The sequence below is a fragment of the Lissotriton vulgaris genome, chromosome 5, assembly GCF_964263255.1.
Source record: "Lissotriton vulgaris chromosome 5, aLisVul1.2, whole genome shotgun sequence".
Taxonomy (NCBI): Eukaryota; Metazoa; Chordata; class Amphibia; order Caudata; family Salamandridae; genus Lissotriton; species Lissotriton vulgaris.
The window spans coordinates 1,678,232,021-1,678,259,044 of record NC_141693.1 but is presented as its reverse complement, the minus strand read 5'-3'; the positions used below and the strand labels follow the sequence as shown (position 1 = coordinate 1,678,259,044).

Genomic DNA, 27,024 nt, shown 5'->3' with positions numbered 1-27,024 from the left:
TCGTCAAATAACCTCTGAGGCCTATGGGCCACACCCAACTCTACAGTTTTCACTCTGTCAACTCACCAATGAATTGAGGCGTTAATGGGCCATTCTTCGTTCCTTTTCTGTCCATAGTGCTGCTCCAAATATCCCCATTTGGTCTGTCTCCTATGCCTCTGGCCCGATCATCGAGAAGACACTTGTAAAGCGTGTAAATTGTTCAGTTGGAACAAAACTCTTTGCGACGGACGTGCGCGCCAACTCGAGATGCAGTGCAGGAATATCGATGACACGCCAGATATCTTCAGTCTACAACACGATCAAGATCAAGATGAGGAGGCATCTGCATCCCAAAAAGGATCTGAATCTGAACAGTAACATGATTTAGAAATGGTAGAATCCTTCCAAGAACGTTGGATCGTTAGTACCTCTTCCCCCTGATCTAAAACATAAAAAGTCACTTCCAACATCTCCAACAAGAATTTAGAAAAAGAAGACCGGAATTAGTTAAGGAAGGCAAACTAATTTCTCATAATTTCATTAAATGTGCTCTTGATGCAGCAAATACTGCTGCTAGAAGTATCAATACAAGTATTTTACTTTGTAGACATGCTTGGCTTCTGGTTTCAAAGCAGAGGTTCAGCAGGCGGTGCTAAATTTACCATTTCACAAACAACACCTTATTGGGCCACAAGTTGACAACCCTCCAAAAAAAAAAAACAGATGTGGTAAAATCAGTGGGGGGAGAGGGTGGTCTTCAAAGTACAACAGTTTGTGATTCCTATATCTGCCCATCATTTAGATAGGGCTCTAGATCTGCCACTACTAACACATCAGCAGCGTTATACAAGAGCTAAACCCAATCCTCACCATAAAGGGGGTTTTACAGAGGATCCTATAGAGGAAATTATTTCAAAAGCTGTGGTCGTGGAAATTCCACACGCACAGACAGTAACACCAATACCAAACAATGACTTCAGTTATGTTCTCCCCCAACATTTGACACCTGTAGGGGGGCGTCAGCATTTTTTCTGACACAATGGAAGAACATGGTTATTGTCTGGAGCTCATCACCACTCTTTCAAACATTCCTCCTCCCAATCACAACCTCTCTGTTCAGCACCAACCTCTGCTAAAACAACAGATCGTAGCTCTTTTATCAAAAGGAGCAATAGAACCAGTTCCAATACAACAACAGGGAACAGGAGTATATTCCCTATACTTCCTTATTCCCAAAAAGGACATCTCACTCAGACCCATTTTAGACCTCAGAGTATTAAATCAATACATTCTGTCAGAACACTTTCACATGGTCAGCCTTCAGGAGTTTATACTTCTACTTCATCATGGCGATTTCATGGCCACATTAGACCTCAAGGATGCCTACTTTCATATACCCATTCACCCAAAGCATCGCAAGTACCTATGTTTTCTTTTTCAAGGCAAACATTATCTGTTCAGAGTACTTCCTTTCGGAGTAACCACAGCTCCAATGGTATTCACAAAATGTCTATCAGTGGTAGAAATGCATCTACGAAGGGAAAACATTCATTTCTTCCCTTATCTAGACCATTGGTTTCTAAAAGCAAACAGTTTAAAACTATGTAGTCATTATACTTTTCAGACCCTAACTCTTCTACACCAGTTAGGGTTCACAGTCAATCTGCAAAAATCCCATTTACAACAGCACAAATACAGCCCTATCTAGGTGCCGTTCTCAGCACACAGCTTGTGCTAGAAACTCCAAATTTAGTCAGAATTCAAAATAGTCTGTCCTTAGCACAACAGTTTCAAATAGGAATACATATTCAAGTCAAAACAGTGCTAAGACTGCTAGGAATACTGGCGTCATGCATCGCCATAGTTCCAAAAGCCACACTGTATATGAGACCACAGCAAGAATGCCTCTCAAGGGAATAGAATTAGTCACAGGGCCACCTTCAAGATCTAGTGTTGATACACAGCCACAGACATCACTCACTGCATTGGTGGAACTTACAAAATATATCCAAGGGCCGGCCGTTTCTCGAACCTGTTCCTTAAGTCATTCTTAAAGTGGATGCCTTGCTTACAGGTCGAGGAGCTCATCTGCAATATCTAACTATACAGGGGACCTGGAATATACATCACCAGAGTCTCCATATCAACTACGTCGGGCTTCAAGCGGTTAACCTAGCATTGAAAGCATTCATAACTCACCCACAGAACAAGGTTGTCCTGGTCCGACGGACAGGCGGGGGGACACTCTCTTCAGCTATCACGCCTAGCACAGAGGATATGGCGTTTAGCGCTACATCACAAGATAGACAGGACCAGACAATCAAAGATAGTGTTTGGGGGATCAGGGATAGACAGGACCAGACAATCAAAGATAGTGTTTGGGGGATCTTTGGGAAGGTCAGTTTGCAGCCCCTCCTCTGAGGAAGGTATTGCTTGGTGATCTGATTCTAAGATGAGGAATCTGCGACGGTATGACTATCAGATGAACAAGTTACTTATTTTCGGTAATGCCTTATCTGGTAGAGACTGGATCTAGCCACAGATACTTTATCGGCTTAGCCATCCTTCCCTCTCTGCGTACTGAAGGCTATGTGGTCTTCAATATCTCCTCCTTGCATACTACTAAACTTCTTTCACTCTGTACTTGTTGTTACAAGATGATTCCATTTTTGGCACACTGTTTATCCAGTATTGGGGTATCTTTCATAGATTCACATGCCTGAATCATTCCCTATCGCCGAGGCGGGAGTCCCGCAGTAAATAAAAAAGCAGTGCCAAAGATAAATGATAGTAGTAGGCCCTAAAGAAAAAAGGCCTGAGGCCTAGATCCTAGTAGCCTATCTACATCATTATGCTAAAAAGACCAAAGTCTTTGTCCCAACCAATCCGCTATCAGCACCCTCTAGAACACTCTCTGCAGAGCCAGTTCTCCTCAGGCTTTCACCGCACGTCGTGTGGAAGGGAGTCTCCCTGAGTTCTACTCAGTTTATCCTTCAAGAGGTCTGACAGGAAGGCCTTGTTCAAACCCTGTGACATAAAGAGAGTCCATGTTGATGATCAAAATAAGGACTGCATTTACTGCCTCTACCCTAAGCATGAGGCAAAAGATTGTAAGATTTGCCGTACCTTCCCTTCTAAGACCCTAAGGGATAGGGAGGCAAGAGTCCTGTTGTGGCCTAAATCTTCGTCTTAGGCCGATGATGATGGCAGAGCCTCGACTTCCAGCAAGAGAGCTAGATCTCAGGACAGTTCTTCAAGTGAGGGGAGAAAATATCATAAATCCTCCCACTCTGGCCCTTTGCAGAGGTCTCCCTCTACTTCCTTGGGGCCTATGCAGTCTCCACAGATTACAGCTCTCAGGGACTCAAGAAAGGAATCTTCCAAAACAGTGAGTAAAACCTCAAAATCTTTGGCTTTACTTTAATCGTCTATGATTTCTGTCACGTCTTCAGCTCCTTCGTCGACTGCGACGATTTCTACTACTTCTATTACTTCTCCTATACTGTCGGTGAGGAATTCCATTGTGACTAAGAAAATCGTCGACTAAGGCCTCATCGGCTAAGTCGTCATCTAAACATTCGTTGACGAAGGTACCGTCGACGAAGCTTCCGCCGTCGACGAAAGTCCGCCGTCGACGAAGAATAAGCTATCTATTGTGCCGTCTACGACTGTCCCGTCTGCGAAGATCCCAAGCTGGTCGACGATGGTCCCGTCGATGTCGAGCCCGTAGACGATGCTCCCGTCTATGTCGAGCCCGTCGACGAATGAATGAATGAATTAATTTATTGTTTGGTTACTCAAAACCATTACATTAAAAACAAGGTACAAAAGTTAAAAGAAAAAATTGTCATATTAAAGGAAAGTCTGTGTGATTAAGATCTGAATACTTGGGGGCTGAGAGGAGTGATGTCCATAGCCTTACGGCCCAACGTGCGTTATCTAAGTCTCTGGTCATTTAGCCCGAGATGGCCATCAGCTTCATTCTGTTGGATGAATTTGCCAAACGTGGCCATCTGTTTTACTGTGTTCAGTGTGTATAGTTGATGAACTGCCTCCTTTGCAGTGCGCGTCCCCTGTTGTAGAATGATGGGCCTAAGATAAAGGCTGCGAGGGGCAGCAAAATAGGAGGTGAGCCAAAGACTTGCGTTTGTATTCACAGAGCCTGTATTCCTTGATTGCTGATCCTATCGGCTTGGTGATGTATAATTCTTTGAGTGGCAGGGAACGTAATCTGTATGCTAAGATCCTGTGTAAGGCTGTGCGGCCCACTGCCTGCGTAAGGTGGTGTTTAGAGTTATACGCTGTGTGTGGGAGACTTTGGGACTCGTGTAGGCCTCTTTTTGCCAATGATTCCAAATCCGAGGCACAAGAGCAAATGTGGACTTGTTTTGTGATTGTGCTTTTGATGCCAGAGTAATTAATTAGCTCAGGGTCCCAGTTCTCTGTGGCTCAATTAAGGAGATCAGTGGCCGCGGCAAGGGTCGCTGACCAAGTGTTCAGTGTTTCCAGAAAGATGTTTTTTAGAACTGCCTTCATTGTTTTCTCATGTGCCGCTGTAGTAAGGTAAAAGTATTTACTCAGGGCAGCCATCTCTTCCAGCTTTTGTTGGTTCAAAGAAAATTCTAGTCGCACAAGAGTATTTCTGGTGCACGCGGGTAAGTGGAATAATCTCTTATATGCGCTACAATTGATTTTTTCCAGGTCCTTGATTAATTTTCCAGGAAACGCTTGTTGGGCGTAGTTAAGGGCTGGCATTAGTTTTGCCCTTAAAACTCTTCCGATGGCCATCGTTGTAGGACTGTGTAGGGTGGCTTGTAGTTTGCAGAGGGCGTAGAAAATGGCTTTCCCTTTGCTTTGAATTTTCCTTAAATGAGCTCCAGGGTGCCCGATACAAGGAACCAGACGCCCAAGTATTTATATTGCTGAGTGCATTCCAGAGTCAAGTGATCAAGACTCCATTTTGCTAGTTTTTTTTTTATGATAGTGCCCAAAGATTACAATTTTTGATTTAGATGGATTGGCCACCAACCTGTTTTTATCATTATAAATTGCCAGGGCCGACAGTGCCTTTTGTAGGCCTATTTTGGTATGATCCAAAAGTACCAAGTCGTCGGCATATTATTGCATGAACTGTATTTTAGTGCCCCCGATCCTTGGTGTAGCTAGAGCTGCTCCGATCAGGGCTTGGTCCATGTCTGCTGTGTATAGATTAAACAGCAGTGGTGCTAGAACGCACCCTTGCTTTAGGCCATGGTCCGTTTCAATTTTCTCTGAAGCGGAGTCGCTCGAAAGTTTAATTCTGACCCACGTTCTTTGGTACAGAGACTGAATTGCTTTCAACAGGGCTGGGTTGATGTTCCAAAGTGCCAGCTTCTTCCAAAGAAATGCGCGGTCTACCCCGTCGAACCCTGCAGAGTAATCTATGAAGCAAGCGAGGAGAGGAAGGCTTTTGTGCGACAGTGCTTGATGGACTAGGTATGAAAGAGCTGTTATGTTATCCACGGTTGATGCCCCGGGTCTGAACCCTGTTTGGAAGAGGGGCAGGAGACCTTCTGTACTTGCCCAGCTTGCTAGTTCCGCCAGAATGGTACTCGCGGAGGCCTTGCCCTCGATATCCAACAGGGCGATCATACAGTAGTTGGTCGGGTCGGATTTCGGCCCTTTCTTGTGTATTGGGTGCAGAAGCGACCCTCTTCAGGAGTCTGGAACGTCCCCCAGGAACGAGCATTCTGTGTACAGTTGGGTCAAATTCTCAGACCAGAATTCTATGTTCGTCTTGAACAGGGAGCCAGGAAGGCCGTTGTGGCCCGGTGCCCCGTTTTGTCTGATTTATTTTAGAATCTTAGAAACTAAAGATTTTTCTGGAGCGGCCATTGTGTGGGCAATGGTGTCTATTTCTTCACTTCCTGCGAGGGCTTTATTTAAGTAAGGTCTACTTCGATCATCTTTGTATAAAGTTTTAACGTGGGCGACCCAGGTATGTGCGTCGAGGGAATTCTCTCTGTGATTTTTTCCTTGAGTTAAGGTGTTTAAATAGCTCCAAAACTCTTGGGATTTACAGGGTCTCAGCAAATCAAAGATTTTCAGCCATTGTTCCTCAGAATATTCCCGTTTTGCGGCCCACACCTTCTTTAAATGACTTTTTGCTGCTTCTTTTAGTAGCTTTTTGTCCGTTGCTGTGCCGTTTTTCCAATATGCTTTTAGTTTAGCATTTAGTTGTCTGGCGCTTTCTTTGATTGCCGGAATAAATCCAAGTGTATATGGTGGAGGCCATTGGTTTGTGCTTGCTGTATCTCCTAGAAGCAAGGACGCTAAGTTCCAGGCAAATCTGTCCCATTCTTCTGTTGCGCCCGTGTTATGAGCCCTCGATGGCCAGCCTGCCCATGTATTTATCAATTCGTTGAACTTAATGATTGGTACCGGCCCCCATTTGATTCTTCTAGGTAGCTTGTACAATTCTTCACCATTTGGAGCCCCGATACAGTGTGTCCTGTGACGACGATCCCGTCGACGATGATAACAAAGTCCATTGACGGTAACTCCATCTACAATGATCCCGTCGACGACTGTACCTTTAACAATGGTGGTACCCGCTCCAACTAAGGCTTTAGTGGAGGTTACAGCTTATTCAACGCCTATTTCATCATGGAGTTTTCAGCTTAAATCATTTCAAAGACATGAGTGTTCATATATTTCTCCTCTTACTCCATCTCACCTCCTAGAAACATATACCCAAGAGGAGGATGATGATTATGATGATGATGATGATGAAGGACCCTTCGGAATAGCTCATCATCCTTCTGAATTAAATATCAAATGTCAATACGAAGAGGAAGATGAAGATGACTACAATTAGCACTACTACCAAGAGGACGTTGTTGTTCCTCATCATACAGTATACAAGAAGCACTCTCGCTGTTCGGATACCAGCCATCTGCCTCCTAACCTTATTCAGGACTTGCAGGCCATGCTAGCTGACTATAGGCAGCGGTTTCCTCCGCAGCAGGTCATTCCACCACCTCCACCTGTGTCGGTTCCAGAACCTTTACCTCCACCTGAAGCTCCGGTACCAATTATTCCAATTATAGAGCCTCAACCTTCTCAGCCTCCTCAGGATTAGGACACTTCCTCTGATGAGGAAGTTGAAGAATGTGAGCTACAAGAAAATCCTCATTTGGATCCATGGGATTCGTACATTATCCCTATGCCTTCGCCACCAACTCCTCTGCCATCTGACTCACCTCCAGAAGATATTGGTGGATTTCATAACCTTATGCAGCGTGCTGCTACTAGGTTTCAACTTCCAGTAACGGTGGAACAAACTGAATGTTTCTCCAGTATTAGGGTGTCTTTCATAGATTCACATGCTTGAATATTCCCCGTCGTCGGAGTGAGAGTCCCACGGTAAATAAAATAGCAATAACATACTCATAATATGTATATGTAAAAACATAACCCATGAAATACCATTAGAAAAAAGGTAGTAATTGCCTAGACATAATTCCACATAGGAATACATGAAGAGAGAAAAGACACTTGTAGTCTATTCCTGTCATTATGTTGGTCCAAACTGTAGTCAATCAGGCGCCAGCAGCCCTCCAGAACCTTCTCCTCAGAGCTCAGTACCTCAGATTTTCTACCGCACGTCGTGTGAAAGGGAGTCTCCCTGAGCTCTGCTCAGTTTTCTCTACTTCTTCGGGTTTTTCCTGTGTTTTCAGCATGTCTTCAAGTAAGAAATCTTTTTCGACCTTGCTCTTCTTGTGGAATGCTACGCCTTTATTCAGAAGATCCACACAGCAAGTGTATTTACTGTCTTTACGCCGACCATGATGTGGGTAAATGTAAGTTCTGTAGAACCTTTTCTACAAAGACTCCTCCTGTGGCTTCAGAGACCTTAAGGATAAGGATAATGTACTTTCTGATGCTGAAAGTCTCATTTCTGGTCGTTCCCAAGCAGCTTCAAAACGTAGTAGTGTGCAGGAGTTGCCTTCTCCATTCATTAAGAAGAAGAAATTGTCTCTTTCTTTGGCCCCTGCGGTGTCTTCACCTCTTCCTACTACTTCCACTCCCACGAGACCTGGCTCTCAGGCGTCTGCTGCATCTTCCTCTCATGTGTCTGTGAGAAAACATGGTTCCTCGTCGACGGGAACGTCGACGGTCGTCCCGATGATGAGATCTGCCGGCTCGTCGACGACGACAGTGACGATGTCATCGGCTTCAGGATCGTCGACGGCTGCTTCGTCATCGTCGTCGACGAAGGTAACCCTTAGCTTCAAGACTGTGCCATCTATCATTCTGATTGCTTCGTCGTTGACGAAGAAAACTCCACCGTTGACGACCAAATCTTCGTCGGCAAAGAGTGTTAGTAAACCAGCTCCGTCGACGGCCGCCCCGTCGACGACAACTCCAATGGCGGCCGTCGACGACAACTCCGTCGACGACAACCACATCGACGAACAACTTTGTTGACGAAAAAGCAGTCATCTTCGTCGTCGACTCCGTTGACGAAAACTCCGTTGACGGCGCCATTGCCGTCGACGACAGGACCATCGACGATGGATTCTTCCAGTGTGGTTCGAGCAACTCCATCGTCGTCGTCAGCTCCACAGACGACTTCTTCTGCATTTGCCTCTCTGCCTTTGCTGCCACTGTCGTCCACTTGGTCTGCCACCGTCGACCCGCTTCACCAACACCGCAGTGTGCCTATTGACCAGATTTCCATCACCAGTGATCCACAACCTCCCTCGCCCTTGTTTGCCACGGACTCGGATCAGGACTCGGAGGAGGATGTGCATGAGTCTTTTAGGGCGGCACGTAGTCCATCTGATTTGATCATCAAGTGCCAGGATTACAGCAATGATGATGAGGACCAATATTTCCAGCAGGAGGAAACGCCTGTTCAAGATCCTACTGCGACGGTGCCTTTGTCGCTCATCTCTAATCTCCAGCATATGTTGGACGACTATAATAGGCGTTTCCCGCCTTCTCTGCAGGTACCCGCGGTTCCTTCTGTTTTGACGCCTGTTGCAGTGCTTGCTGCGGCTCCTCTGTCGCCTCTGCCAACTTCTGCTCCTCAAATACAAACGTCCGTTCGGATACACATGACTGTGTATGACGACGACGAAGATGACATTACTTCGGACCGCGAGGATGGTGAGGTTCGAGATGATGATGAGGATATGGCGGAGTGGGATCTTTATCAAGTTCAGACACCATCTCCCTCTCCGGTAACACCAGAAGATTCTCCTCCTGTGGACATTGCGAGTTTCCATCAGCTGATGGATAGGGCGGCTCAACGTTTTAAGTTGCCAAGAGTCGAGAGGGAAGAGGATTGCTTCCTCTATGATTTTAAAAACCAACCTTTTAAACAAGTCCATACTGTTCCTATTATTGACTTTATCTGGGCTGAAGGGGTGAAGTTGATGCCGACCCCAAATTCACTACCGGCACAGATGCCCAGATTGGAAAAGAACTATAAGGCGCCTGCTGGCTCTCCAGCGTGCCTTATTGGACAGCCAAAACAGGTTTCGTGGTTACGCAGGCAGATCAGCGCCGTTCTCGGAATCCTGTGTCTACTGTTACTGCTTCACCAGATCGCGACGGTCGTCGTCTTGATGCTATAGGCCGCAAATTTTCAACGATGGCCTCCACCACAGTGAGAGCGGCCAATGCTTTGGCTATTTTGGGGCGTTACGACCGCCAGATGTGGGCAGACATGACTGCGTTTGTGGCTCTGGTTCCAGACGCTTCAAAGTCGGAAACCTTGCAACTTCTCCAAGAAGGAGAGAGAACATCGGAGGAGATTATTGACTGTGCCGTCGATATTGCCTGTACTGGTTTCCGACAGCTCGCTGGAGAGGCTGTTCTTCGCAGGCAAGGTTGGTTACGCTCCACATCCTTTCGCCAAGCAGTGCAGGCGAAGATACTGGATATGCCGTATGATGGCGAGTCACTTTTTGGAGCACATGTTGATGAGGCATTACAATCTATCAAAAAAAATACTGACACTGCTCACTCTTTAGGAAATTTACAATTTCGGAAACAGCCCTTTCTAGGTGCACGTGGACGCGGCACCTCTTCAACTTTGAGGAGGAAGCAACCAATATCGCTCCTACAATCAAGGTAACCAACGCTACTCCAATAACCAGCAACAGTCTTCCCGTCAGCAGTCTTCTAAAACCTATAATGGGAAATCTTCCTACAGAGTATCTGCTCCCAAGAGACAATTATTTGCCCTTGCCCCAAAAAGTTGGAGGTCGAATCTCCCTGTTTTGTTCTCAATGGTCCTCCATCACTTCGGACCGTTGGGTTCTGGACATTGTAGAAAAGGGCCATGCTTTAAAGTTCATCAAACTTCCTCCTCCCACTCCACCTTCCGGACCACCTGCAGCCCACATCAAGGAACTTTTTCATCAAGTTCACCTTATGATACAGAAGGGTGCCATCGAAGTGGTGCCCAAGTCTCAAAGGGGGAAGGGATTTTATTCCCGTTTTTTCCTTATCAAGAAGAACGGGGATTGGCGGCCGATATTGGACTTGCGAGCACTCAACAAGTATCTCAAGTGCCAATCCTTCCGCATGCTAACGCTGTTGGAGATCTTATGCTTACTCTTAATGGGAGATTTCATGGCAACTATCGACCTCCAAGACGCTCACTTCCATGTCCCTATTCTTTCGCGACATCAGAAGTACTTGCGATTCCGCGTGGGAAGGAGGGACTTCCAGTTCAAAGACTGCCTTTTGGCCTACGCTCCGCCCCTCGCGTCTTTACAAAGGTGTTAGCTCCTGTGGTAGCTTATCTGCGTCTCCAGGGTGTCCAAATCTTTCCATACCTGGACGACTGTCTCCTAAAATCACAGTCTCGCACGCAGTTGCTTCAGGACACACGCCTTTGTCAGGAGGTATTTCGCTCCCTCGGACTTTCCATCAACACCGAAAAGTCCCAATTACATCCAGCTCTCTGCAAGAACTTTCTAGAGGCCACGTTGGATACAACTCTTGCAAAAGCTTTTGTGTCTCAGGAGCGTCAACAAAAGATACTTCAATTGGTGCCTCTTCTACGGACAAAACAGTCCGTTTCAGTCCGACTATTAAAGTCATTTCTATGGATGGCATCATCGTGCATTGCACTGATCCCAAATTGCAGACTACGGACACGCCCCATTCAAGAAGAACTGAATGGACAGTGGCGTCAGGTCACCGGTTCCTTCAACGACATAGTCTGTGTCACCGCTCGTATGAGGGCGGCTCTCAAATGGTGGGCGCAGCCATCCAATCTTTCAGCAAGGATTTTGTTCCTTTCCATCATTCCGGAACTTACTCTAACAACGGACACCTCGTTGGAAGGATGGGGTGCACATCTTCAAGACCTGTCCATAAAGGGCAAGTGGACTCTGCCTCAGAGAGCCTGGCACATCAACAGGCTGGAGTTGATGGCCATTTTTCTAGCGCTCAAGTCATTCCATCCATTGATTCAAGGAGAGTCAGTCCTTATTCAAATGGACAACACAACCAGCATGCATTATATAAACAAGCAGGGCGGAACAAAATCTCCAATCTTGTCTCAACTGGCGCAGTCGATCTGGGACTGGGCTCTAAGTCACCACATCTCTCACCGCAGTTCATCTTCCAGGTGTCTCCAACATCCTAGCGGATTCCCTCAGCAGGTCCACTTCATCGACCCACGAGAGGGAGTTACATCAACCAACACTCGAGTTGATTTTTCGGCAATGGGGTCGTCCGTCGCTGGATATCTTTGCCCCACCAGAGAACCAGAAATGCCCATCTTACGCAAGCTGGCATCCCCACCGAGGGTCACAGGGCAATGCCCTTTTGATGAATTGGTGCAATCTGTTTGCTTACGCTTTTCCTCCAATCCCTCTGGTGCCTCGAGTATTGTGTAAGATGCGGAGACAACCTTGCCACATTCTTCTGATCGCTCCAAGATGGCTTCGAAAGGCATGGTTCTCGGAGCTGCTTCTCCTATCCCAGTGCGAGCCCATCCTTCTTCCTCCTCGGATGAACCTCCTCACGATGGACAAGGGTCAGATTTGCCATCCAGACCCCTCCTCTCTGAATTCGTCAGCCTAGAACCTGAGCACCTTGAATTTGCCCATCTAACCATCCCGCCAGACTGTAGAGACATCCTCGCTCAGGCCAGAGCTCCGTCAACTGTTAAAACCTACAAGCTTAAATGGAAAAGGTTCTGCCATTGGTGCGCAGTTGCTGGTGTCCATCCCATTCGTTCCACGCCTGCGTAGCTCCTCCCTGTTCTTTTTGCAACTGGCGCAGTCCGCGCTTTCTCATTTAACTTTGAAAGTTTTTCTGTCTTCAATTTCCCGCTTCCGCCAGGATGGCTCCACCTCACTCTGTTCTTCCAGGATAATGCGTCAATTTTAAAAGATTTATTCCGCAAATTCCCACCAATTCTGCGCCCTCCTCCTACTTGGCGCCTTAACATCGTCTTAGCACAACTAATGAAGGCACCATTCGAACCTATACACAAGGCAGACTTGAAGTTTCTCACTTGGAAGGTTGCTCTTCTCCTTGCGCTGACATCATCACGTCGCGTAAGTGATATTCATGCCTTCACTATAAATCCTCCTTTTCTTCAATTTCAGCCGGACTGTGTAGTGCTTTGCACTAATCCCACCTTCCTGCCTAAGGTGCCTTCGGATTTCCACATCCACAAACCTGTTTTCTTAAAGACTTTCTTTGCTAACCCACAGTCTCCAGCAGAGCAGCGCTTGCACTCCTTGGACATTAAAAGGTGCTTAAAGTTTTACATCAGCAGAACGGCCCCTTTTCGCAAAGCGGATCAACTGTTCATAGCTTATAGACGCTTCCACAAGGGGCGTCCAGTTACCAAACCTACTATTGCTCGTTGGGTTTCCTCGGCCATCGCTTTCTGCCATCAACAGGCGGGCAAGCCTCTACAGTCTTCAGTGAGGGCCCATTCCACCAGGGCCATGTCGTCTTCAACTGCCCTGTTCGCCGGTGTGCCGCTGCATCAGATCTGCAGAGCAGCCACGTGGTCCAGCAGGCACAGGTTTGCGAAACACTACTGCCTGGGTGCCATCAACGAAGCAGATACTGCAGTGGGACAAGCTGTGCTTCGCAATCTTTTTCAATAAGGTGAGCCTCTGTCTTCCCTCCTCCATTATGGTTTACCATTTTACTGTATGACTTGCATGACTTTATATATATTTTGGTCTTATAAGTCTGTTCAAGTGTATCATGACTATGGAAGCCTTTTTCAGCTATTACTGCTTTCTACTCTATATTCAAGCATGTGAATCTATGAAAGACACCCTAATACTGGAGAAGAACAATTGTTACTTACCTGTAAACAGGTGGTTCTCCAGTATTGGTGTCTTTTATAGATTCACATGCGACCCGCCCACCTCCCCTCAGAGGCTCTCTTCTCCTCATAGACTCTGTGGTCACTCTTGTGCTACGAAAATCTGAGGTACTAAGCTCTGAGGAGAAGGTTCTGGAGGGCTGCTTGCGCCTGATTGGCTACAGTTTGGACCAACATAATGACAGGAATAGACTACAAGTGTCTTTTCTCTCTTCATGTATTCCTATGTGGAATTATGTCTAGACATTTACTACCTTTTTTCTAATGGTATTTCATGGGTTATGTTTTTACATATACATATTATGAGTATGTTATTGCTATTTTATTTACCGTGGGACTCCCACTCCGATGACGGGGAATATTCAAGCATGTGAATCTATGAAAGACACCAATACTGGAGAACCACCTGTTTACAGGTAAGTAACAATTGTTCTTCCTACACGACTTTAAGGAGGAGTCCAGAAAAGTTACCAGAGCTGTTCCTATAATAGATTATATATGGAACGAGGGTATCAAGATTATGAAAAACCCTACGTCCGTGCCTGCAGTGCTTCCACGGATTGATAAAAAGTATTGTGCTCAGGCCAACAGTCCATCCTGCCTCATCGGACACCCCAGGCCGGATTCTGTCATTTCCAAGGCTGCCCAGCAAAGGTCTAAGAATCCGGCGACGCCTGTTACTACACCGCCGGACAAAGAAGGACGCGGTCTTGACCTGATTGGCAAAAGGTTTTCAACAATGGCTGCCGCTTCCATCAGGGCAGTTAATTCATTAGCGATCATAGGGCGTTATGATCGCCAAATGTGGTCAGACATGACTGGTCTCATTGACCTCATTCCAGAAGAGAAACTGCAGGAAGCACGAAAAATTTTATTGGAAGGAGAGCACGCAGCATCAGAGACAATTGATTGCGCTCTAGATATTGTTAACGCAAATTTCAGACAGTTACCTGGGGCTGCAGTTCTCAGGCGCCAGGGTTGGCTTAAAGCCACCACCTTCCAACCAGAAGTCCAAACAAAGATATTAGACCTGGCCTACGACGGCGAATCATTGTTTGGCTAGCACATCGACGAAGCCCTCCAAGCAATTAAGACGGACACAGACACGGGGAGATCTTTAGGTTCCCTACAATACAAGCGTGGTGCATCAGAGGCGCTAAGGGGAGTGGTTATTCCTCTAGGGGAGGTTACCATACGCAACAGAGCAGGCAATATCAACCCCAATATAGGCAAAGCTATCAATCATCATACCGCCAATCCAATACGGCTGGTTTATCCCGCCAGGGAGGTCAAAAACGATCCAATAACCAAGGGCGAGACTCTGGTAGAAAACAGTGAGTTCAGCAGATCGCCAATCACATTTCCTCCCCTCCCCATGGGTGAAAAAATATCATTATTCCTGGACCAGTGGAGAAAAATTACCTCCGACCAGTGGGTTCTAGACCTGGTGGAAAAGGGACACACCCTAGAATTTGTCAGCAAGCCACCTACCACTCCACCTAGGGTACCCCCTCCCCCTGATCTTTACTTATTGTTCAAAGAAGCTTGCACAATGCTCCTCAAGAATGCTATAGAAAAGATCCCAGTACCTCAGAAATGGACAGGTTTCTATTCTTGTCTTTTCCTAATCAAAAAGAAATCAGGGAAATGGCGACCAATCCTGGACCTTCGCAACCTGAACAAATTTCTCAAAAAACAAGGGTTTCGCATGGTCACCCTATCAGAGATTCTAAGTTGCCTGAACGAACGAGATTTTATGGCTTCTCTGGACATGGAAGACAGCTACTTCCTCATTCCAATCCATCCCAAACATCGCAAGTATCTCTGTTTCACTGTGGCTGGCGCCCATTATCAGTTCAAAGTGCTTCCGTTTGGACTAAAATTGGCTCCAAGGATCTTCACAAAGTGTCTAGCCCCGGTAGCAGCAACGTTGCATTCCTGGGGAATCCAGGCATTCCCATATCTGTACGATTGGTTAATCAAGGGTCCTTCGGAGCAAACGGTAGAGACTGCCATTTCAACATGTCGCCATCTCTTCACCTCTCTGGGTTTGACTGTGAACAAAAACAAGTCCCAGTTACGTCCGAGGCAAATCCTGCCTTTCCTCTGAGCTCGTCTAGACACGATCCAGTGCAAGGCATTCTTATCTCAAGAAGGACAACTTTGTCTTAAGAAACTAGCACTTCGTGTCTCAGAAAGAAAGTCAGTTTCTGTTCGCATGTTTGCCTCCCTCCTGGGAATGTGTTCATCAGCCATAAATATCATTCACTTGGCACGACTCCAAATGAGACCTTTACAGGAGGAGCTGCACCTTCAGTAGCAGCAGTAGATAGGTTGCTTCAACGACATCAAAGTCACACCACGCATGGTGGACGCTCTCTGCTGGTGGCCACAGATAACCAATTTGGCAGAAGGACTCATGTTCTTACAAGAAGCCCCAGATTTCGTTCTGACCACAGATGCGTCCATGGAAGGATGGGGAGGTCATCTCCAAGACTTACAGACACAGGGCAAGTGGTCTCAAGAATACAGACAACATCATATCAACAGCCTGGAGTTACGAGCCATCTTCCTATCTTTACAAGCTTTCCTTCCGAGGATTGCGGGCTTATCGGTTGTAGTTCGAACCGACAATATCACCAGCATGTTTTACGTAAACAAGCAAAGAGGGACAAGATAGGCAACTCCGTCAACAGAGGCTCAGCAGCTGTGGGAATGGGTCACACTCATCAACATCACCCTCAAAGCGGAGCATGTCAGATGTCTCCACAATACCTTGGCGGACACAGTCAGCAGATCCCTATCACATTGTCACGAGTGGGAGTTGGATCACGATCAGGTAAACAGAGCGTTCCAGGCTTGGGGCAAACCAACATTGGATCTGTTCGCAACAAAGCAGAACAAGAAATGCCAATATTACTCCAGCAGATATCCTCAACAGGGGTCAAGGGGGAATGCCCTGTCCATGCGATGGTCAGGGATTTGTGCTTACGCTTTTCCCCCAATCCCTCTAATACCAAAGGTGTTGTGCAAGATGAAAGCAGAGGGATGCCGTCTCATCCTGATTGCTCCCCGGTGGCCACCGCAGTACTGGCTCCAAGAACTTCTCTTACTATCCAAGGACCAACCGATCCGTCTTCTTCCAACACCCACGTTAATGCCGAGGAACAAGGGGCAGGTGCTTCACCCAGACCCTCAGTCTCTAAATTTACACGCATGGCTCCTGATTTCCTAGAATTCAAGGACCTTGATATCCCTCAGGATTGTCGTGACATCTTAACTAAATCAAGAGCTCAGAGCACAATTAAGACTTATCGTCTTAAGTGGAAGAGATTTTGCTGTTGGTGTGAAACTAACAAAATTCACCCGATAGAAGCTCCTGCAGAACAGATTCTTCCTTATCTGCTACATCTGGCTAGGTTTGGAATCACTTTCTCATCAGTAAAAGTTCATTTAGCCGCTCTCTCCAGATTCAGGAAAGTTGCTAAAATTCCATCACTATGTTCATCATCACTAATCAAACAATTCATGAGAGGTCTTTTCCGAACTTTCCCTATGAGGTGGCCTCCTCCACCGGAGTGGGAACTTAACACAGTCCTCACACAGTTGATGAAACACACATTCGAACCCATTCACAAAGCCAAACTTAAATTTCTCACATGGACTGTTGCTCTGCTTCTGGCTATAAAATCCGCTAGTAGAGTAAGTGAAATTCAAGCATTCACTATAAGGGAACCATGTCTGCATTTCTCTGAAGAGGATTATGTCACTCTCCGAACTAACCCTACATTCATACCTAAAGTACGGTCCCAGTTTCACCTCAATGAACTAGTGAAGTTGCGAACTTTCTTTCCAAACCCGACTACACCGGCAGAAAGAAACTTACATTCTCTGGACGTCAAAAGATGTTTAAAGTTCTATCTACAGAGAACAAAATCCTTAAGGAAATCTGATCAACTATTTGTGGCTTATGGTCAAGCCACACTGGGACCAGCAGTCACAAAAGCCACAATTGCCAGATGGATAGATTCTACAATCCATTTATGTCATGACAAATCTAACAGACCATTGCTGAGAAAGGTCAAGGCCCATTCCACAAGAACTGTGGCAGCGTCTACAGCATTATTTGCTGGAGTAACTCTAGAGAATATCTGCTGTGCTGCGACATGGAAGAATGTCCACACTTTTACGAGACATTACTGCCTTTATTCTGCATGTCAAGAGGTTGCAGCGGTTGGTCAGGCTGTCCTACGCCACCTTTTTCTTTGAGAGCAGTCCGGGTACCCTTAGTTCTTTATGTACATGAAGTTACATGTTCATGACTGTATGTAAATATACATGTTTTCTTTACATATCTTTATATCATGTTATACATGTGAAAAGTCGGATTACGATGCATTTGTTAATTATTTAGGGATGCAATTGGGAGTTATCAGTACAGGTCTCCCACCATCCGCAACCGACTGTACACTTGGTATACTGCTTGCTACTCTGATTCAGGCATGTGAATCTATGAAAGAGACCCCAATACTGGATAAGAAAATAAATTACTTACCTATAACTTCAGTTATCCAGTATTGGTATCTTTTATAGATTCACATGCACCCACCCTCCTCCCCGGAGAGTCAGTTCTCTATTTTCGGATACTCATTTCCCACTTGTGCTAATGAAAATCTGAGGAGAACTGGCTCTGCAGAGAGTGTTCTAGAGGGTGCTGATAGCTGATTGGTTGGGACAAGACTTTGATCTTTTTAGCATAATGATGTAGATAGGCTACTAAGATCTAGGCCTCATGCCGTTTTTCTTTAGGGCCTACAACTATCATTTATCGTTGGCACTACTTTTTTATTTACCGTGGGACTCCCGCATCGGCGACGGGGAATTATTCAGGCATGTGAATCTATGAAAGATACCAATACAGGAAAACTGAAGTTACAGCTAAGTAACTTGTTTTCTTCCGGTGACTGTTTCCCTACGTGGATCAGTGTTGTTGGTGTGGAAATAGTCACAAAAGAAACTGACGTCAGTGCTTCAGAGGCTTATATGGACTCCAGTGAAATCAGATTCGAGACACGACGTTGCTGCGGAGTCGCTCAACACCCTCTACCGATGCGCAGAGGTACTGCTGGGGAAAAAAATCTGTATCCAGCCTGGCTCCTGGGGAGGATTCTAAGATAAGGAATCTGCGGCTGGATTCTGTCTCTACCAGATAAGGTTTTACCGAAGGTAAGTAACTTGTTCATTTGGTTTAGTAGGACATCACATATGTCGCACATAAGCTGTAATTCTCTCCATCTCAGTTATGTCTATAGTATTCAAACCCACACCAACAAAGAGATTGGAAGAAGGGCTCCAAACACTTGAGACAAGGAGGGAGTATCACAGGGCAGGAAGGATCCGTAAAGCCTACAGTCATGTGAATGGGTAGGTCTTATTTCAGCTGCAGGATAGGAAAAATGAGGTTTCCAGGGTGGGAGGTTTTCTCCAGATAACAGACCACCTGGACAATAGCTCACGTTGTTTTTCATGTAGCGAGTGGTCAGGAGGTGCTAGGAAGGGGTATATAAGTCACACTAGGTACTGTGATGGTTTGGAAGTGAATGACGAGGCCCTGGCTTTGGTGCTTGCTAATGCTGCTTGGGCATTTGGAGAAAGTCTCTGGAAATGGGATCCACATGGCAGCCCCAAGATGCACAGGTTCTAGTCAAACGATAGTTGTAGAATAATTTGTGACCCCATGAAAGCCTATAGACCATGGACATCCTAGATTATAGAGTGGTCACTTTCCAGGGAAAGTTACTGTGTGCCCTTCTGTACCATTTTACTACATATTAGACAAAGATTGGTCTTACTCTGTCATTACACTCTGCCTTCTTTCCAACTGTGTGGGAATTGCCTCTGCTGTTCCATAGAACCAGGCAAAATCTTACAAAACGTGAAGAGCATCCACAGACTACCAGATGTATTGCAATGTTTTCCTGATGGATGATTGTGTACTTATTAGTTATTACAGCAATCAAGATGAAGCACAACATATGCCTAGTGAGGATTGCAGATTTACCATGTATTTCATTTGTTCTCACTCTGTCGGTATGCTCTTCCTCCGTTCCAACTGATTGAGAAAATAGATTTCATAACGTAATATTCTTGGAGGGAACCATACTGCATACGTGTAGCCAGACTTCAAGCACAATGCTGTGCAAAGCTTTCTAGGCAAAAGCATCATTTCTCATAGAAGATCCTTTTGGAGAGTATAGGTTTGAAAAAGCTTATGGTCCCTGGAGCCGCTCGCGGCTTGGATTCGACAGGACCTCTCACTACGGGGTTTCAAGTGGGCTGAGGGGTGGGAGGACCGGATTTCGCTCTACGCGGACGACATCCTCCTTTACCTCACCGCACCCTACAGATCACTTAGGGTGGCCTTGGATATCTTCACTAGTTTTGGGAGAAACTCTGCATACACTATCAACTGGGGGAAATGGTTGCTCTACGTCCTGCATGGCACTCCCCCATCGGTGCCGCGAGGCTGTCCGATCAAAACAGTAACAGAGGGATTCACGTATCTAGGGATTTTTATTACCACTGATTTGGCAGCCCGATATGAGAGGAACCTCGTACCTCCTCTACAGAGGTTCAAAAGGGACACCGCGACCTGGAAAAAGCTCCAGCTGTCACTACTGGGCCGGGCAGCGCTTTTTAAAATGATGACTTTGCCGCGCTTCTTATACGCTCTCCAGAACTATCCGGATTTGGTCCAGCAAAGGTACTTCAAGGACATCGAGGCCACCCAGAGAGACCTCCTGTGGTCGGGGACGCCAGGTATCTCACTCCACAAGCTCACACTAGGGTTGTACGATGGGGGAATTGCACTTCCGGACATCAGGAAATAGTACTGGGCGGCCAACCTCTCGGCTATTAATCAGGGCACGTACTGTGGTGGGGACGATCCTGGTTACGGGATGGATAGATGGCTCCTCCCGGATGGGAATTTTGAGACAGCACTCTACTCCAAACCTAATAAATACCCCCTTACGGGGCCCACAAAACACTCGGTCCAACTTTGGCACATTGTGAGCTGTAACCTGGGATGGGTGGATAGACTGACACTGGCCACTCTGGGTCTCAGAGAGGTTAGGTACACTGGGTCGCACCAAGGGGTTCAGAAACTGGGACTTGATAGGGATCTCCCGTATAAATGATTTATGGGGACCCAATGGAATTGTATTGTTTGCCTCACTGCAGCAGACCTATGAACTAGCACAGACAGAGTTCTTCCAATACGCGCAGGTCAGGCATTCACTCCTTACGAATATTCCACCCGGAACGTCACTTCCCGAATCCTCACCCCTAGAGGGCCGACTGTTGGACGGTCTCCTGCCGGAAAAGGCCATCTCCCTCACATACGAAAAACTCATACTCCACACCCCTGACCCCCTACTTGAACTCAGGCGGTAATGGGCGAATGACGGTCTAGAGATAAAAGATGAGGAATGGAGGAAAGCGCTTTCCTCCCCTAAGGAGGTGGCAATATCGGCTAAACTGAGGCTGATACAATTGAAAATTCTACATCGTAGCTACATTTCCAGTACCCGACTGGTACTAATGGGCAGGAGTGAGGGAGGATTCTGTAGACGGCACCGCGGGGAAGTGGGGACGTTCATCCACATACTATGGGAATGTCCCTTGATACAGACCTACTGGAAGCAAGTGCACAACTGTATGCGTGATGTCTGGGGGGTGGAGCTGCGGTTCGAAATCAAGCAATGCCTCTTAAACATCTGGGAGCCCACTGATCTGACAGAAAAAGGGAAGATATGGGTGACACTTGGCCTCATGATTGCGAAACGCAACATTGCTCGCCTATGGGGAGCAGTACCACCCCCTAAGCTTGGTGCATGGAAAAAGGACATGGACTGGTGCATGCTACAGGAGAAGAAGGTCTATGTTGCTCGGGGTTGCCCTCGGAAATAGATCGCAATCTAGTCGAAGTGGAATGAATTCCGTGGCTATTTATGTGAACCCCCCCCGATCCCCTCCCTTGAAGAACCGCTGACCCCCTAATGTGATGTACATTGTTGCCACCTTGTGCTCTTCTACTTTACTATCTGTATTTTTTTACGCGCTCCTTACCATGTAACGCTGTTAAGATACTGCTTCTATATTTGTACTGACCATCAAGACCACTTGTACCAATAAATAGAGTTATTAAAAAAAAGAACAAAAGCTTATGGGGTAGGCATTCCTTTGGAGGGCCACCAATTGTCTTTTTGCTTTGATGGAATAAACATCTTGCTTTGAAAGAATAAGCATGAACACCAAGCTTGTGCTATTGATACAGAGTTAATGTCAGCATACATGGAAGCTGTGTCGAGTGAGTGTGGCGAATGCCACAAAAGCAAATCAGTTTCAGCCCCTTAGAGGTTTTGTTAAGAAACTCTCTGGCTCAGAAAAGATCCTGGACAATCAACACATGATGTGGCCCCAGGTGGTCTAGTATTTGAAAGTTCACATTTCCTACTTGGGAGTAGGTTTCAGACATGCATCATCCTCAAGTGCTATGCAAACAAATGATGGACGGAATGCTGAATAAATACATTCACCCCCAGTCAAGAGATCTGGGTAAATCCATTGTTCTTTTGCTCACCATGCCACCTCAGTTTAGACCCAGCCATATGCAAATCAGTCTGGACCCTGTGCCTCATGGTAACAGTTCAGACCGAATTGCCAAGCCAGGTCCTCCCTGGACTGGAAACAAGCATCCTGGGACCGGTTTCTGGGTATTACCCTTCATCAGCCAGGCTAGCTTGAATACAGTGGCACAGTGAGCAAGGGACCACGTCTGGGCATACCCATCCCACTTAGGGTGAAAAGTGCTATGCAAACAAATGATGGACGGAATGCTGAATAAATCATATATTCACCCCAGTGAAGAGATCTAGGTTAAATCAATCGTTCTTTTGATCACCATGCCACCCCAATTTAGACCCAGTCATATGCAAATAAGTCTTGACCCTTTGTCTCATGGGAACAGTCCAGACCGAACTGCCAAGCCAGGTCCTCCCTGGACCAGAAACAATCATCCTGGGACAAATGTATGACATTGTTCTGCATTCTGTCCATCCATTGTTCTTTTTGCATTTGTCACCCGAGTGGGACGGATATGTCCAGATGTGGGTCCCGTGCTCTCCATGCCACTGGAGTCAAGCTATCCTGGCTGATGAGGACTGAAAGCCCGAAACCTGTGCTAGGATGCTTGTTTCCAGTCCAGGGAGGATCTGGCCTGGCAGTTCGGGCTGCACTGTTCCCATTGGGCACAGGGTCAAGACTGATTTGTATATGGCTCGGTCCTAACTGGAATGGTATGGTGAGCAAAAATACGATGGATTTAGGCCAGATCTCTGTACTGGGGTGAATGTATGGCATTGTTCTGCATTCTGTCCATCTATTGTTCTTTTTGAGCTTACATTATCCTCAAAACATTGCTTCTCTTGATATAACAGTATACCACAAAAGCTGAAGGCTAGTCTTGTCCATGATTTATAATGAGGGAGAGAGCTTTCATCACTCTATGTATAGCCCAAGACAGAACGGTTGGTATTTTATTACTACAAAACAATTACAAAGGGTCCCTTTTCATATATTCTTTAGTAACGAGACTAAGGTCTCTGAGGGATCCTGGTAAAAGACAATGGGTAAACACTGGATTTTACCCATTGTCTTTTACCAGGATCCCTCAGAGACCTTAGTCTCGTTACTAAAGAATATATGAAAAGGGAACCTTTGTAATTGTTTTGTAGAACTAAACTCTCCCTTTTCATAAAAGGGTTTCTCCTAAAAAAAAAATTAATTGGTATTTTATTACAACATTCATGTCCGGTAGAGTATAAAGTTCTTAATTGAACCAGGAGGAACAGAAATACAGTTGCAGGCCTTCAAAAAGGCTGGGCTGTGAATCTTCGGTACGGTGCTTGATTCCTCTGGAGCACCTTTGGGCCCTAAGGATCCTGGGGGGCTCCTGTAGAACTACTGCCACCGGATCCATCCCTTGTAAAAACGGTCCTGCTTAAACCTGTTCCAGGATCAGCCCTGACTCCGGAGCTGTGACCAAGCCAGAGGAAAAGTCGATAATCCTTTTGCACTCAGAAGCATATCGGCACCGACCCCCACTGAAGACTAACACGTCTTGCCCACTAGCATTTTCTGATTCGGAAATGATTCTACTACACTCTGACCTGCCTGACCTCGATCATGATGATCAAAGCTTCCAGTTTTATGATGATGAAAATCAATGTTCTTAGGTCTTCAAGACTCCAGTGGCCTCGTGTGCATTTCCGGCCACCCTCGAATTAGAAAGTCGAAGCACATGGAGACATTTAAGAAACGTATGGTTTGATGGCATCTGTGGCTGAGGATTCACAGGCTCTGCAATCTCCTGCCATCCAGTGTTGGGTCCTGTTTTTCTTCGAAGAAGTCTTTCGAGTCACGAGACCGAGTGACTCCTCCTCTCGGTGATAATGCGCATAGGCATCTACATCTTTGTTATATTAGTTTCTCTCCACCTTCGGGATATGATGTGTGTGTGTCTCTGCTCTGTTTTCCGACTCTGTTCTGGACGATTCTTCAATTAATTTACTGTCTTCGATGCTTTTGTTTCGATCAGGCTTTTCAGTTCTGCTCTGCTCTTGAATTTCGTTTGTCCGGGCTTCGACTCATCACCCTTCGGGGCACCGCCTGCCTCACGCCTACTTCCGAAAGCACTCACTTCCATCGATGCCCTTCTAATGGAACAGACACCCTTCAGATTCTGCCCGCTTTTCCACACAAAATATGTGCACATAGTTCAACACCTGATGTTCAACTTGTGTCTTTTGCCAGACCATTCTGAAGCTGTGACGCGTGTAAGTCCTTTCAGTACAAGAAAATCCTTCGAGATCATCTGGCTCATCGATTGGAAATGTCTTGCAGAAGTGGAGATGACACCCTGACATTTTTGGTGAGAAGCACAACCAGGAGGAGCCCCCTTCAGAGAACGAATAAGGGGTCTTCTTCCCTGGTGAAAGCTCCAGCTCCGACATGGAGACAGATATGGAGATGCATATCCTTCCATCTGGTCAGAACGTGAGTACTAGGGCTCCATGACCATCTCCAATACCCAAGCAGGTCTCAAAACATTCTAAGACGGAGGTCGCCAGACCACTCCTGCCTCCTGGCCATGGTCGGATCCGAAAGACTGTTGTGGATGCCCGCCCTCGGCCCGGCACAAAAAACTGATACAAAACCCAGCCTTCGGAATAGACATATGTAGGAGAATAGGATCTGCTTACTATGGTTATCCCCACCTTTTGTTGGTCTTTCATTGTTTTTCGACTTTAGTCTGGCTGGGGCCCTGCTATCCAGGACCCCAGCCTAGCTGCTTCCTCTCTAAATTGATTTCATGTTCTTTAGGTTCTTGGGGCATAGGTATCCCAGAGGCCTACCAGGGGCTGAAGCATGTATTATGCCACCCTTGGGAAGCCTTCCAAAATGGCAACTTAGGTCTGCTGCTGCAGCCTGGGTAGGGTGGTGCATGCACCCCTTACTAAGATATAGGTTCCCTATATCTACCTTTAATCACTGACACATATAAATCTATAAGTCACTCCTATGGCAGGCCTTATCAATCCTGAAGGCAGAGTGCTTGGTTTTGTGTGAGAGGGTGCCCATGCATGAGCAGGACCCTTCTGCAGCTTTCGGAATCTATTGTCGGATGCTGTTCTGTGATGCAGCCAGACCATATAGTCTTAAGTGCTGTAGGAAGGTGGATATCTGACTATGGTCACCCCCAACATTTTGCCTAGTGTTTAGCTGGTTTTCGACTTAGTTGGCCTGGGATCCTGCTATTCAGGACCCCATGCTTCCTGCTCTCTCTGTTAAAATGGACTCCATGTACCTTAGGTACATAACAAATTGGTATTGGGTCACTCTTGTAGTCCCTGTACAGTGTACCATAGGTACCCAGGGCATAAGTGCACCCAAGGCCTACCAGGGTCTGCAGCATGTATTATGCCACCCCTGGCTGGCCATCCAAATCTGACACAACTGGCTGATCAATCAGCTGGGGCAAGGTGGTGTAATCACCCTTTGCTTTAGATATAGTATACCTATATCTAACCCTAAAATGGACACATATACTCCTATAAGTCACTCCTATGGCAGGCCTTAACAATCCTGGAGGCAGAGTGCTTGGAATTATGTGAGATGGTGCTCTAGCATGAGCTGAGTCTGTCTGCAGCTTTCGGAACCAAGTCCTTTAGCTGTTTCCATGATAACGCTATACCATATACTCTTAAGTGCATTATAATTCTCGCGGTTATTGCTAACTTTGGCATAACATTACCAAAACATGTCGAGTAAGGTGTCATACGAATTGGAATACTACCCCCTCGCCAATTCTGGCGACGGGGGTAGCATTCCACTCTTTAAGAGGGACACGACATGTATGTAACTGTGAACCCCGGTTAAGTTAACTCGAGTCTCAGCATCACAAAATGCTGCTGGGAGTCCTTCCAGCGAGGGAGGCCTGGACAAAGGGTTTCCTGCCTTGGGAGGTGCTAGCACCACCCCAGACAGGATTTTGTGTATTAGGTAGGACAGGCCTGGAAGGAATGAGACATGCCTGGGGCACACAAGGTGTCCTGTGCATACACCGGTTCAAACCAGTTGCTGGGGCACTCCAGTCCCACCTCTGGCACGAAACCGGACAAAGGATAGGGGGTGTAACCACCCCCCCTCCTGGTCCCACCCATAGGAGGGACCTAGTGATAGTACAGCCCCCTTTAGAAGAATAAAGGTAGGAGCTGGTCCCATTCCAAATTAGATTAATCCTGATTTGAAACTCTACAAGAAGAAACTATGGACTTCGACGTTCTGCTCCACAGAAGACTGAAGAAATCTCCCTTGTGGCCAAGGAGTGACCACCCTGCACAAGCAGGCACCATCAAGCGTTCCAGCGGTTCACTTTGCCGTCTTCCCGAGTGGATCCAGACTTCAGAGCCTGACGAGACCCGGACTTCCAGACCTCTCCGACCTCTACCTACATCTGCAGCACAGCTGAGACCCGTGGGTGCGACGAGACACGTGGGACCGGCCATCTTGGAGAAACTGCACTTCGCTTCCAGCACAACTTCAGAGGCATCCTCGACTAAGTGCTTTGGGGATTGAGAAACCCCAGCCCGAGCAGCTCCTGCACAGAAGATTAGCCCTCCAGCATCCACAAGATCTGCGTGGGGGCCTTTTGCTTGATTGCTGCTCGACGCGTTGTCTGGTCACTTGCCGGCTGGCTAGTTGCCTCCTAGACGACTATCCTTGAAATCCACACTGCTGGTCTGGTTGCTCCAGACTGGCCCTTGCTTCCCTGCAAAGGAGAAGCACCCCGGACCCTCCTGGTCCACGCCAGACGCCTTTTCCACTCACCGCCTGGGTTGCCTTTGCCAAGGCCTGTTGACGCAGAATCCGGAACCAACACTGCCGACAGCGAGAGCCTGCGCAGGACAGCTCGTGCCTCCATCCTGGTCGTCCAAGACACCTCCTGGTCCACGTGGCTGCAGAGTCAAGCGTCCACTCTTCACCTGATCGCGACAACAGCATCTGGTTCCTTCCTGGTTCCACTCCAGTCACTGGCTACTGACTGTGAACATTGTCCC

The 27,024-nt window shown here is 46.8% G+C and overlaps 1 protein-coding gene and 1 pseudogene across 2 annotated transcripts in view; both read left to right on the top strand.

The window, feature by feature from the left end:
• MAP3K3 (mitogen-activated protein kinase kinase kinase 3) overlaps window positions 1-27,024 on the top strand; it is a 1,347,292-nt gene that overhangs the window by 1,023,510 nt on the left and 296,758 nt on the right. The gene's annotated exons all lie outside the window — the stretch shown is intronic.
• Window positions 8,934-10,108, top strand: LOC147716948 (uncharacterized; annotated as a pseudogene).